Source organism: Mobula hypostoma, chromosome 1, assembly GCF_963921235.1.
Source record: "Mobula hypostoma chromosome 1, sMobHyp1.1, whole genome shotgun sequence".
NCBI lineage: Eukaryota > Metazoa > Chordata > Chondrichthyes > Myliobatiformes > Myliobatidae > Mobula > Mobula hypostoma.
This window is the reverse complement of record NC_086097.1, coordinates 184,452,713-184,466,432: the sequence shown is the minus strand read 5'-3', so window position 1 is coordinate 184,466,432 and position 13,720 is coordinate 184,452,713.

The following is a 13,720-nucleotide window of genomic DNA, read 5'->3' as shown; positions in this document are numbered from 1 at the left end:
GATTATGGGTGCTTTAGAATGTGAGGCATCCAATAAGGGGAGTGTGTTCTTGTGCTGTGTGTCTGACACCAGTGTGAGCTGGGTCCTTTTGTGTGGTGGAAGATGAAGAGAGAAGACACTGGGGAGAACCGGTCCTAGGATACAGCCTGGTGGGAGACCCATTTATTTGAGATGGGTTGCGAGCGACGTTCAGAAGGTGATGTGTGTTTTCACGTTGACCGAGGGCCCAGCGCGTGTAGTGACAGTGAAGTTCAAGATGAGCTCCAACTTGTGCATATTTGACTGTTTAATTATAATGGGCCCTTTTTGTTTTTTTCTTTCTTTTCTTTACTAACCCTTTAGTTAAGAAAGATTCATAAATATAATTCCTTTAATCGTATGCAATGTGCTGTCTGTTGTTTCTTGGCACTGAGTTGCAACAGGGTAGCAAATGGCACAGCATCCACCAAACTGGAGTTTGGGTGGGAGAGCCCTCTCAATCCCACAGGTTTGGCGGGACCAAAGTGTGCATTCCCTAGACTTACATAGCCAAGGAGGAAACCAGAGCACCTGGAGGAAACCTACACAATCACACAGAGGATGTATGAATTCCATGCAGATAGTGGTGGGAATCGAACCTTGATAGGTAATCACTGTCTCTGTAAAGTGATTGCACTAACTACTCTGCGACTGTGCCATTAAGTCTCTGGATTAACTCCTTTGCTGCATATTTTGCATTACCACGTCATTCCTGTAGTTTGCTGACTAAACCTGATCAAGTATTTTAGCTTTGGTTGAACATGTGTTTTCTAGAATTTTACCAATAAAATCAATGTTGCCCTTTTATCCACCCGATTCGCCTCTCAGTGGATTTACACCGCAAAATCCCTCTTTAAATTCAATATACATTCCCTTCCCTTGTCTGCCCTCCTAAAATACATTTCCTCACCCTTCACACAAAATGTATCTATTTTCCCTGTTTTTACCCACCTAACCAGTGCACTAATACCTCCTTCATTGTTTTCCTTATTGACAATGATCCTGTGGAGCATTTTGGGACATTTTTATGTTGTTACGGTGCTATACAAATATTGTTGTTGTTGTTCCCTTTATCCCTTTATTTTAATTAATTCCCAAGTATGCAAATCAGTACCACTTCTTATTCAGTTTGTAACACATTAAGCAGTTTAAATACAGAAATAACATTTGGAAAACATTCAGGCTATTACACCCAGTCAGATTGTGCTAACTTCTCTTATCAATGTTTTCCTTGATATAACAGTTTGTTTCTAAACTATAGCCTAGAAGTCAGGATTGTGAAAGTCCTGAGGGTTCGGGGAACTCTTGTGTGCTTCTCTAGGCTTACAAGTGATCCCAGGGTCCTTCAGTAAATCTCAAAGATTGTGACTTACTGAACTTAGAGTTTCTGTTTGACTATGAGAGGAAAATCCTTATGATCAGTTTCTCAGAACTTGGGAGCTCATTGAAGTCCTTCTGCCACTTTTTTCCTTGTCACAGTTCATGAAGGGTTGGATCCTCACCTCGATCTGGGCTACTGTTTGTGCTGCAGAGCACTGGTACAGGCACAGTCATAGAACCACTGGTGGAATGGTTTCATCTGCGTCCCCCAGATTCCAGTGTCTGCCTATATCAAGGGCTGCCCTGCACCATGTGACAGAAAATGTTGCATGCTTCATCCTCTGCCCCATGCTTCACAAGCTGCCAATGATGAAGATTGTTTACAAGATGCTCACGGTAGCAAATGGTAACAGAGTAAGGTGCTCTCTAACAACAGGAATTCTGCAGATGCAGGAAATTCAAGTAACACACAACAAAGTTGCTGGTGAACGCAGCAGGCCAGGCAGCATTTCTAGGAAGAGGTACAGTCGACGTTTCAGGCCGAGACCCTTCGTCAGGACACTGGAGTCCTGAGGAAGGGTCTCGGCCTGAAACGTCGACTGTACCTCTTCCTAGAGATGCTGCCTGGCCTGCTGCGTTCACCAGCAACTTTGATGTAAGGTGCTCTCTAAATTGGGTTTCTCCACTCCTTGGAAATCCCAATTATGTACAACTTGATCAGCTAATTGACCACTCTAGTTTAGAGTGTCATTGGATGTGATTTGCACCACCAATGTTCATCCACATATCAGCCAGCATTCCAACATATCTCAGCACCAGTAGTATTAAAAAAAACTGCACAGAATTTAGCAAACCTTTTCAAGTACTGTCGTCTTAAGTTGTAGTCAGAGACTTCTTGCAGGATATTTACTAAATTCAACATTAAACTGTCACAGATAGAAAGTTTAATTAATGGTTCCTTAAATTTTCATGAGTAAAATAAAAAAAGGATCTTGAACACTAAAGGTAGTTATTTTTCACAGCTTTTAGAGTGTATTCATGACTACTCTAATATAGGGCACACAAGTATTCAGCACAAAGATCTGCAACATCGCTAACAGTCAAGGGGGCGCCGGTTAAATAAATACACAGTGAAGCAGAAATAGAGGGCTGCTTTTTGTCACATAATGTGTACTGTATGAGACTTCAGCTGGTAAGCCTCCTTTTCCAGCCACTAGCATTCCTCTCGTACAAAGAGCTGTAAAGTAAGTCATATGCAGACCAATTATTTTTACTTTGAAAGTCATAAATCAATACTGACTAATAAAAATGAAAACAGCCAAGCAACATTTCATGTGACTTGAACACAATAAAAATAAAACCAGATGGATACCAATGAAACCACGAAGCAATTTTTGGCATTCACAACAAATGTATTACACAAATTATAGCACTTTTCATTTCCAAATGTAAATCAAACCAGGTCATAACATACTAGTAGTCTTTCTATTGGAATGCCAGAAAAGAAAGGAATACATCACACTCTCCAGAGCAATTTAGTAAATGTAAACCAGCAATGAGGCCCATGCACTTTTCAACAGGAAAGGCTTTAACCCTTTACAACAAAAACAAGATTTACAGCTGTTTTACTCCACAAGTTGAGTGTTAAGGATGCATTATAAATCATGCTACTAGTTGACCAACGAAAATGTGGCACCAACAACGGCAGATGACTTCTTAGGTAAAATCAAAGCAAACTTAGCCATTATGCAGTAAAACAAATAAATATAGCTCTCACAGATTCCTGGCATCACAATGACAGGGACATGAATCAAAACACTGCATGCGAGATAGATATGATTCACAAATTATGTACCAAAGACCAGTATTTTGTGATAAGAATTCTGCTTCTCCTATTGGTTTCTGAAATTAAAAAAAAAACACTGCCTTATTCATAGCCTAATCCTGAAGTACTGTACTTTGAAAATAAAATGTTACTTTTATGGTAGAAAAATCTGGGAAAAATTCCTCAAGCCAGAAAAGATTATTGAACAAACTATGCAAGGTTGCTTGTAACCATTTGAAGCTACTTTTCTATTTTCATCCCTTTCTTATTGTTTTTGCATAAGCATTTACTCTGAGAGTTTACAGACTGCTACATAACCCCTTGCTGTTTCATGTATTGCATCCTTCACCCTTCTTCCCTTTAACTGGATGCACGGCATCCTCCAAAAGCAAACTGTCATCAGATACACTTTATGCAACTAATCTTTCCACCTGCACCTGACAGACCTTTCTTTTTCACCCACCAATCACAAATAGCTTCTACTGACTTGACCCTACACTCTTGATCAAATATTTTTCCCAATACTTTTTTTAAAATTTAGAACAGTACAACACGGTATGAACCCTTCAGCCAATGATATTGTGCCAACCTGGATAAAGATACACCACAATCAAACTAATATTTTCCTCCTACTTGCCCATAACCCTCCATTTTTCACCACCCTGTCTACCTGGAATGCTGCATTCAACAAAGTGTGCACTTGTACTCCTAGGTCCCTCTGTTACTGTACCTCATGCCCTCCTGTCCTCCCATTTGTGGTATACATCCTACACTGGTTTGACTTTCCAAAATCCTCACATTACATTTAACTGTATTAAAATCCATTTGAGCTGATTTGCTTTGGAAAGTCAAACCATTGGGTATACTTGGACCAGGAACTAATTTGAACCAGCTGAGATGGATTAATGGAATAGCATGTACCAGGTCAACAAATACATAATTGAAGGGAAAATTCAGTACAAACCCTGCACAATAGTGGTTCTTTTCTGAAATGTTATAAAGTTTTACCTTTGAAGATATCTCAATTATTATTAATTGATATTGAAGAGTTTAGTTGACAGCATTAGAAATTTGTTTCATATTGTGCAAAATATACATCGGCACATTTAAACGGTCTAATATTTCAATAAATTTGCTTTTTGTTTCTTTCCAAGTAGACTAATAAAGGAAACATACTTAAAATATCTGGCAATAGAGAGCCAATGTGATGTGAAACATCTGCAGCTTATAGTCAATGTTTCTTTACCAAATGCCAAATGAAATCATATTCATTTGAGCACCAACAAATTAATATTATTCTAGTATTTAGTCTGCAAATAATATGTAAACTATTGAATAAAAAACAGTTTTTAACAATAGATATTAAGTAATTACATGCAGGTTGGTGGCATTGTTGATAGAGTAGAAGGTTGTCGTAGGTTACAATGTGACATTGATAGGATGCAGAGCTGGGCTAAGAAGTGGCAGATAGAGTTCAAGCCAGAAAACTGACATAGTGGATGGTCCAACTTAAAGGCAGAGTACAGGGTGAATGGCAGGATTCTTAGCAGTGAGGAGGGACAGAGCGATCTTTACGTCAATGTTCATAGATCCCTCAATGTTGCCATGCAAGTGGATAGTGTGGTTAAGAAGGCATATGGCATGCTGGTCTTCATTACTTAGGGTATTGAGTTCCATAGCTGTGAGGCAATGTTGCATCTCTATAAAACAATGGCTAGATCACACTTGGAATATTGTGTTCATTTCTGTTTGTCTTATTATAGGAAGCTTTAGAGAGGGTGCAGAAGAGATTTACCAGAATGCTGCCTGGAATCAAGAGCATGTCTTATGAGGACTGGTTGAGCAAGTGAGAGCTTTTCTCTTTGGAGTGAAGGAGGATGAGAGATAACTTGATAGAGGTTGACAAAATGATGAGGCATAGATTGGATGGACAGCCAGGAAATTTTTTTCCCAGGGCAGAAATGACTAAAATAAAGGGGCATAAATTTAAGGCAATTGCCTTAAGAGATTATGGGGGTGAATGTCAGTGGTAGTTCTTTTTACACAGAGAATGGAGGGTGTGTGGGTCGCACTGCTGGGGTGATGGTAGAGGCAGATACATTAGGGACAATTAAGAGACGCTTAGATAGTCACATAGATGGACGTAAAAAGGAGGGCTATGCGGGAGGGAAGTGATCTTAGAGTTGGTTGGAGAACTGGCACAACATCACGGGCTGAAGGGCCTATACTGTGATGTACTGCTCTGTGCTCTGTATTCACGCCATCAAAATTTGCTCGCTCTCAAAGCTCCCAAATACCTCTCAGTGAGACTTACATCAATGGTGGGGATACTATTAAAGGAGTTTCTTAGAGACGGGATATGGTTACATTTGTACATATAGGGATTTATTAGGGAAAGTCAGCATGGCTTTGTTTGGGGAGGTCCTACTGAATGCTTTGAGGAAAATGGCCAACAAGCAGAAGATAGTGAATGTTGTCTACATGGACTTTAGCAAAGCTCTTAACAAGGTTCCTTATGACAAACTGGCCCAGAGGATTACATGGGATCTGTGCTGAGTTGTTGAGTTGGATACAAGATAGGCTGAGACATACAAGACAAAGAATGGTGAAGGAAGGGTGCTTTTCTGATTGGACGTCTGTACCCAGTCATGTCTAACATGATCCTGAGCTGGGTTCTCCATTGTTTGTGATACACACAAATGATCGTAATAAAAATGTAGGTGGTCTGATTTGTAAGTTTGCAGATGAGTTCAAGTGTTGAAATTATGGATAATGATGAAGATTATCTAAGAGTACCACAGGATATACATCAGTTGGAAATAAGATAGGAGATGTGGCAAATAGTGTTTAATCTGGAAAAAGTGTGGGATGGTGAATTTGAAGCTTCAATGCAATACAGAAGCATACAGTAAATGGCAGGTCCCTTAGGAACATTGATGTACTGAGGGATCTTGGCATCCAAATCCACATCTCCCTGGAAGTGGCAACACAAATAGATCGAATGGTATAGAAGGAGTTTGGCATTGTCAGCTTCATCACCCAGGGGACTGAGCATAAAAGTTGAGAAGTCCATATTGAAACTGACAAATTCTTTATTTCGGCCATATTTGGAGCATTGTGTGTATTTTTGGTCACATATTACAGGAAAGTTGTGGAGGCTTTGGGAAGGTGCAGAACAGTTTCATGAGGATGTTGCCTGGATTGGGCAGTATTAGCTAAGGGGAGCGGGAAGATAAACTATGACTGTCTTCCATAAGAATCAGAAGCTGAGGGGACAATCTGATAGGAGTATATAAAATTATGAGAGGCAGGGAAGACCCAAGTAAGTGCCCCAAATAAGAAGGTTCCTGCACCAGTGTCAGCTAATTATAGCAAGCACCATAAAGGTGGTAGCTGAACAAGCAATAAGATTCTCCCTACCTATCTAGGAAGGTCAAGCTAGCCTAGCAGTAATCCCTTGATAACATTTTTTTGATCGAAAATACATAGTTAAGAAGTATGCATGTTGCTTTAATTGTGGTATGATTGGCAGTGCTCTAACACTTTGACAGATGGAGTCCTGATCTGTTGCAGCAAGTGACTCATCTATGCTAATAGCTTTGCCCAACTCCAAAGCTTCCTTCTAAGAGTAATAATCTTGTTGTGTGCTGAACTATATAAGAAAAAATGTGGCTACAAAATACTTGAAAAATAATTTGCAAATTGTAGAAGCTGAACAGACAATAGTGACCTGTAAACCTTTAATTAGTGAGTTCAGGCAAATAATTATATAAGGACTTTATAACACGGAGTTGGTGATGACTACTCTGTTTTGAACATATTGTAGTTGCATTTTGGATCAGATAAATGTTATCAGCTAATTACTTCCTCAAAATAATATATCTTAAAATTACACAGTTCAAGGATTTTCTCAGTATTTTATTAATTTATATAAAAAACAAGTCTAATTTTGTCTGTTCTAAAGCTTTTATATTTGTATTTCATGTACTAAAGCACTTACTTAAATGAATATGTTCTTTGTTATCTGTAAATGTATTACATATATTTCAGAGTACAAATGATATCATTAATATCAACTCTACATGTGGAGACTACATGAAAATAAGAGAGTGAATGAATGACAGGCAGTTCAAAGTGAAATGCCTCAACTGATTGTGCCATGAAATTTCACGTTAACTGATTCAACTTTCAGTAATTAAGGAAAAATAAGGTCCTCAAAATTCTTCAGTGATATGATGTAGCAATTAATTTATAATCCCAGCAGTTAGGCACAATCAAGCCTGATCTTTCATACTGACTCAGTCAAGAGTGCTCAAGGTCAAATGTATTAAATTAGCAGGGGACTGGTGGACATCTTTTGGAACATCATGGATGCCCACCAGCACATAAACTCCTATTGTCTGTTGTAATCCTGGAAATGGGCCATATGAAGCTGACTTTGAGCATTGGGGTTGGGAATGAATGGGTTCTGCTGGTGTGTAAGGATGAAGATGGCAGTGTTGGAGGGAAGGAATGCAGTGGACTGGTGAGGATAGAATGTATTCAACAAATAATTTGTTTCAGGATAAGAAATAATAAACTTTCATTTCTGGGTCATCTCACTGGGCTGAATCCCATGACATCCACCGATCTCAGCATCAGAAACATCGGTCTACTAGTCTGTACTTACAAAGTGCAAAGTAAATTTATTATTATCACAGTATGTCTATGACACCATATACAACACCGAGATTCATTTTTTGTGGGCATACTCAGAAAATGCAAGTAACATAATAAAATCAATGAGAGACTGCATCCAACAGGATGGACAGCAAGTGTGCAAAAGACAACAAACTGTGCAAGTAAAAAATAATAATAATAATAAAGAAATAAATAAGCAATAAATATCGAGAACATGAAATGAGGAATCTTTGAAAGTGACTTGACTTAAAGGGTTGTGGGAACAGTTCAATGATGGGGTGAGTGAAGTTGAGTGAAATGATCCCCTTTGGTTCAAGAGCCTGATGGCTGAGGGGTAATAACTGTGCCTGAACCTGGTGGTGTGGGTCCTGAGGCTCCTGTACCATTTTCCTGAGGGCATCAGTGAGAAGAGAGCATGTCCTAGGTGGTGGAAATCCTTACCTGTGATTGTATGGGCTCTTTCCCATATTGCAAAGACATGGTGGTTGGTAGGTGGGCAGTAAGAGGATTGGTGGTGCTATAGGGTGGGGTTTGGAGTGGGAAGTAGGAGTCGCTGGGCTGTGAGATAAAATAGGTCACCAGGAAATAACTGGGGTAACGGGACAGATGGGAAAGCTCAGAATCTCTGTAATAGGAAAATATGAGAAAATATAAATATGGGGAACTATTGCTCTCCTCTCATTCCTCCTCAAAGTTCCTGTACACATTATTCCTTCTCAAATACTGTTTATAATTTTAGTTATTCATGTGCTAGTAATGTTGACAAGGCAGCACTTAGGTTTTTCCTTGAACAATGAATATACTGCCAGTCTATTGAAGAGATCATTTATGGATTTGTGCAAGGCCTTACTGAGTAAGGATGGTGAATGGTTTCCTAAATGACATCAGTGAAGCAGGGTAGATTATGAGCTCCAAAATTCATGGACATCTTTTCTAGATCATTTTGGAGAATCACTGTAAACAAATGTCTGTTCAAGCCAGAATATCAATAGGGTTCTTACTAAAGGTTATGGGGATAAGGCAGGAACTGGATACTGATAGTGGATGATCAGCCATGATCACAGTGAAAGGTGGTGCTGGCTCGAAGGGCCAAAGGGCCTACTCCTGCACCTATTGTCTATTGTCTATTGTCTGAAGTCAGTAGTGACAAACTTTTGTGACTACAATAAAAGTTATCCATTGCTTCTTGTTTATTCCCTTCTCTTAGCAACACCGTCCTTCTACAGTCACTCTTCACTATCATTACACTCAGTTAGTTGGAGTGCACTTACCAGGTTCCAGATGTAGCTATCCAGCCACAGCCTGAGAACCAATTGCAATGGTTTCCTGTTCCACACTCTCACAGTTACCCCCTGGTAATTCTCAGGAATCCACTCTTGATCCCCCTTATTTTTGACACTTTCCCATTTGTTTTACAGATTAGCTCCATTCCAGCTGGGAAGCTTGTTGAGGCTTTACTGAAGTCAAAAAAAGTCAGTGCTAAGTAAATGATGCTGCTTCTTGCCTTCCCATAGAGTTGTTACATGATGGAGCCATGTCCATGATAACTCTAAGTGGATGGAATCCACAGTGCATTTCAGGAAGTTACTCTGTGGTTACAAGAAGAAAGTTGTTCAGAGGAATCTTGGTGATAACTTTCCCTATAACCAACAATGGAGAAACTCTGTAGTTTACAAAATTAAATCTGTCTTGATATTCATGTTTATGTTTACAGCATCTGTGAGATCCCTGGCAGTTCATGCTCTCCCCATATATAGATGATAGGGACGAGCAGGGCTACAACCTCTCCAGAGATCTTGATGTTTAGCAAGAATTGGTTATTTTTCACTTCTAGTTGTTCAGGTGACACCACTCACTAAGCATATAATCATGTTTGGAATTATTTCATTAATATCCTTTCAGTTATCATAAGAAAAGACCATAAGACAAAGGAGCAGAAGTCGGCCATTCGGCCCATCGAGTCTGCGCCGCCATTTTATCAGGAGCTGATCCATTCTCCCATTTAGTCCCACTCCCCCGCCTTCTCATCATAACCTTTGATACCCTGGCTACTCAGATACCTATCAATCTCTGCCTTAAATACACCCAATGACTTGACCTCCACTGCTGCCCGTGGAAACAAATTCCACAGATTCACCACTCTCTGACTAAAAAAATTTCTTTGCATTTCTGTTCTGAATGGGCGCCCTTCAATCCTTAAGTCATGCCCTCTCGTACTAGACTCCCCCATTTGGGAAACAACTTTGCCACATCCACTCTGTCCATGCCTTTCAACATTCGAAATGTTTCTATGAGGTCTCCCCTCATTCTTCTAAACTCCAAGGAATACAGTCCAAGAGTGAACAAACGTTCCTCGTATGTTAACCCTCTCATTCCCGGATTCATTCTAGTGAATCTTCTCTGTACCCTCTCCAACGTCAGCACATCCTTTCTTAAATAAGGAGACCAAAACTGCCCACAGCACTTGAAGTGAGATCTCACCAGCGCCTTATAGAGCCTCAACATCATATCCCTGCTCCTATACTCTATTCCTCTAGAAATGAATGCCAACATTGCATTCACCTTCTTTACTACCAACTCAACCTGGAGGTTAACCTTAAGGGTATCCTGTACGAGGACTCCCAAGTCCCATTGCATCCCAGAACTTTGAATTCTTTCTCCATTTAAATAATAGTCTGCCTGTTTATTTCTTCTGCCAAAGTGCATAACCATACACTTTCCAGCATTGTATTTCATTTGCCACTTCTTTGCCCATTCTTCCAATCTATCCAAGTCTCTCTACAGACTCTCTGTTTCCTCAGCACTACCGGCCCTTCCATCTATCTTCGTATCGTCAGCAAACTTAGCCACAAAGCCATCTATTCCATAATCCAAATCGTTGATGTACAATGTAAAAAGAAGCAGCCCCAACACGGACCCCTGTGGAAGACCACTGGTAACCAGCAGCCAACCAGAATAAGATCCCTTTATTCCCACTCTCTGTTTCCTGCCAATCAGCCAACACTCTATCCACGTATGTAACTTTCCTGTAATTCCATGGGCTCTTATCTTGTTAAGTAGCCTCATGTGCGGCACCTTGTCAAAGGCCTTCTGAAAATCCAAATATACAACATCCACTGCATCTCCCTTGTCTAGCCCACTGGTAATTTCCTCAAAAAATTGTAATGGGTTTGTCAGGCAGGATTTTCCTTTAAGGAATCCATGCTGAGTTCTGCCTATCTTGTCATATGCCTCCAGGTACTCTGTAACCTCATCCTTGACAATCGACTCCAACAACTTCCTAACTACCGATGTCAAGCTAACAGGTCTATAATTTCCTTTTTGCTTCCTTGCCCCCTTCTTAAATAGCGGAGTGACATTTGCAATCTTCCAGTCTTCCGGAACCACGCCAGAATCTATTGACTTTTGAAAGATCATCGCTAATGCCTCCCCGATCTCCACAGCTACTTCCTTCAGAACACGTGGGTGCATTCCATCTGGTCCAGGAGATTTATCTACCTTTAGACTATTCAGCTTCCTGAGTACTTTCTCTGTCGTAATTGTCACTGCACACACTTCTCTTCCCTGCCACCCTTGAGTGTCCGGTATACTGCTGATGTCTTCCTCAGTGAAGACTGATGCAAAATACTCATTCATTTCCTCTGCCATCTCCTTATCTCCCATTACAATTTCTCCAGCATCATTTTCTATCAGTCCTATATCTACTCTTACCTGTCTTTTACCCTTTATACACTTGAAAAAGCTTTCAGTATCCTCTTTGATATTATTTGCTAGCTTCCTTTCATAGTTCATCTTTTCCCTCTTAATGACCTTCTTAGTTTCCTTTTGTAAGGTTTTAAAAACTTCCCAATCCTCTGTCTTTCCACTAATTTTTGCTTCCTTGTGTGCCATCTCCTTTGCTTTAACTTTGACTTTGACTTCTCTTGTCAACCACGGTTGCATCCTTTTTCCATTCGAAAATTTCTTCTTTTTTGGAATATACCTGTCTTGCACCTTCCTCACTTCTCACATAAACTCCAGCCACTGCTGCTCTGCCGTCTTTCCCGCCAGTGTCCCTTTCCAGTCAATTTTGGCCAGTTCCTCTCTCATGCCACTGTAATTTCCTTTACTCCACTGAAATACCAACACATCAGATTTCGGCTTCTCATTTTCAAATTTCACAGTGAACTCAATTATGTTATGATCACTGGCTCCTAAGGGTTCCTTCACCTCAATCTCTCTAATCACCTCCGGTTCATTACACAATACCCAATCCAGTGCAGCCGATCCCCTAGTGGGCTCAACAACAAGCTGTTCTAAAAAGCCATCTCGCACACGTTCTACAAATTCTCTTTCTTGAGATCCAGTGCCGACCTGATTTTCCCAATCCACTCGCATGTTAAAATCCCCTACAATTATCATAACACTGCCCTTCTGACAAGCATTTTCTATTCCCTGTTGTAATTTGTAGTCCACAACACTGCAGCTGTTTGGAAACCTATAAATAACTGCCATCAGGGTCCTTTTACCCCTGCAATTTCTTTGCTCAACCCATAAAGATTCTGCACATTCCGATCTTATATCACCTCTTTCTAATGATCATGTAGATATTTGTCTTTTCTTTATATACCTTAATCAAAAATTAAGTGTACAGATTCTCCAATTTGGAGCGGCACAGTAACGTAGTGGTTCGCACAACACTTCACAGGACAGGCGACCCAGGGTTCAATTCCTGTTGCTGCCTGTAAGGACCCCATCAGTTTCCTCCACATGCTCCAGTTTCCTCCCACAGTCTAAAGACATTCCTGTTGGTAGGTTAATTACTCATCGTAAATTATCCTGTAATTAGGCTGGTATTAAATCAGGGGATTGCTGGGTGACGTAGCGCAAGGAGCAGAAGGGACTATACAGCTCTGTACCTCAATAAAATGAAATGACAAATGTTACATTTCTCTGGAAATATTTATTAGTGTATCAATAGCATTAAAAACAGTTTGAGCCATGAACATAGTATATGTTGTTGACATTTTCAAGATGTTGCACATCAGTTCTAATGTTATAAGTAAAATTAAACAGTTGATAACAAAACTAATTAACTATAGTGGCCACATATTGAATCAATTGTCTTTATTTATTTTCCTCACCAGTGTGCGGGATCATTTGTGCTTCGGACAAAAGTCTATGCATTGAACAGCACCTGAGTTAAGTGTGTTGTATACTATTAAATGTACACCATTTTAGAAAGCTCTAAAACTACAAATGTCCAACTTTCTGTTTAGTTAGCAATTCAAAGGCACGAGAATCATGGGATGTAATCTTGCTTGTGTTAAGTTAGATGATCTGAAACAGCCTGGCTATTTTTGTCTTTGCATTTGGCCTCACTACCCCATGCAAAAGCTAGGACAATTAGCAACAATTCCTAGTCCTGGCCTCAACTCACCCTGCAGATGGCTACTGGGCTTGGGTGTGAAGACTAGGTGAGGAGGCAGAGATTCACTGGCATGAAAAAATCTGCAGAAGAGTTGCAGTTATGGGAAAGACAAAAATTTGCAGAAGGTTGGTCAAAACAAGGCTATTCATCACATAAAATTCGAAGCATTTGCTCACTAAAAACTTAAAATTCCATTGTCTAATTAAATTTGCAGATTGTATTCTGTTATTTTACTGATCTAGTACATTTTAATAACCGGCTTGCTATTCTTTTCTAATTTACTGACACATGATGTCCCAAGTTGCTTGAGAGTGCAGATGCATTTTCCTCTAGATTTTTAGTGAAGGGTTTCATATTTCCATCTACAATTCCAAATACCACATGTCATTTTTTTTTTCCGCTCAACCTGCCAGTACCTAAAGGAGGCTGCAAATGTATTCCCTCATTGCATTTTTGAGAACTGGATA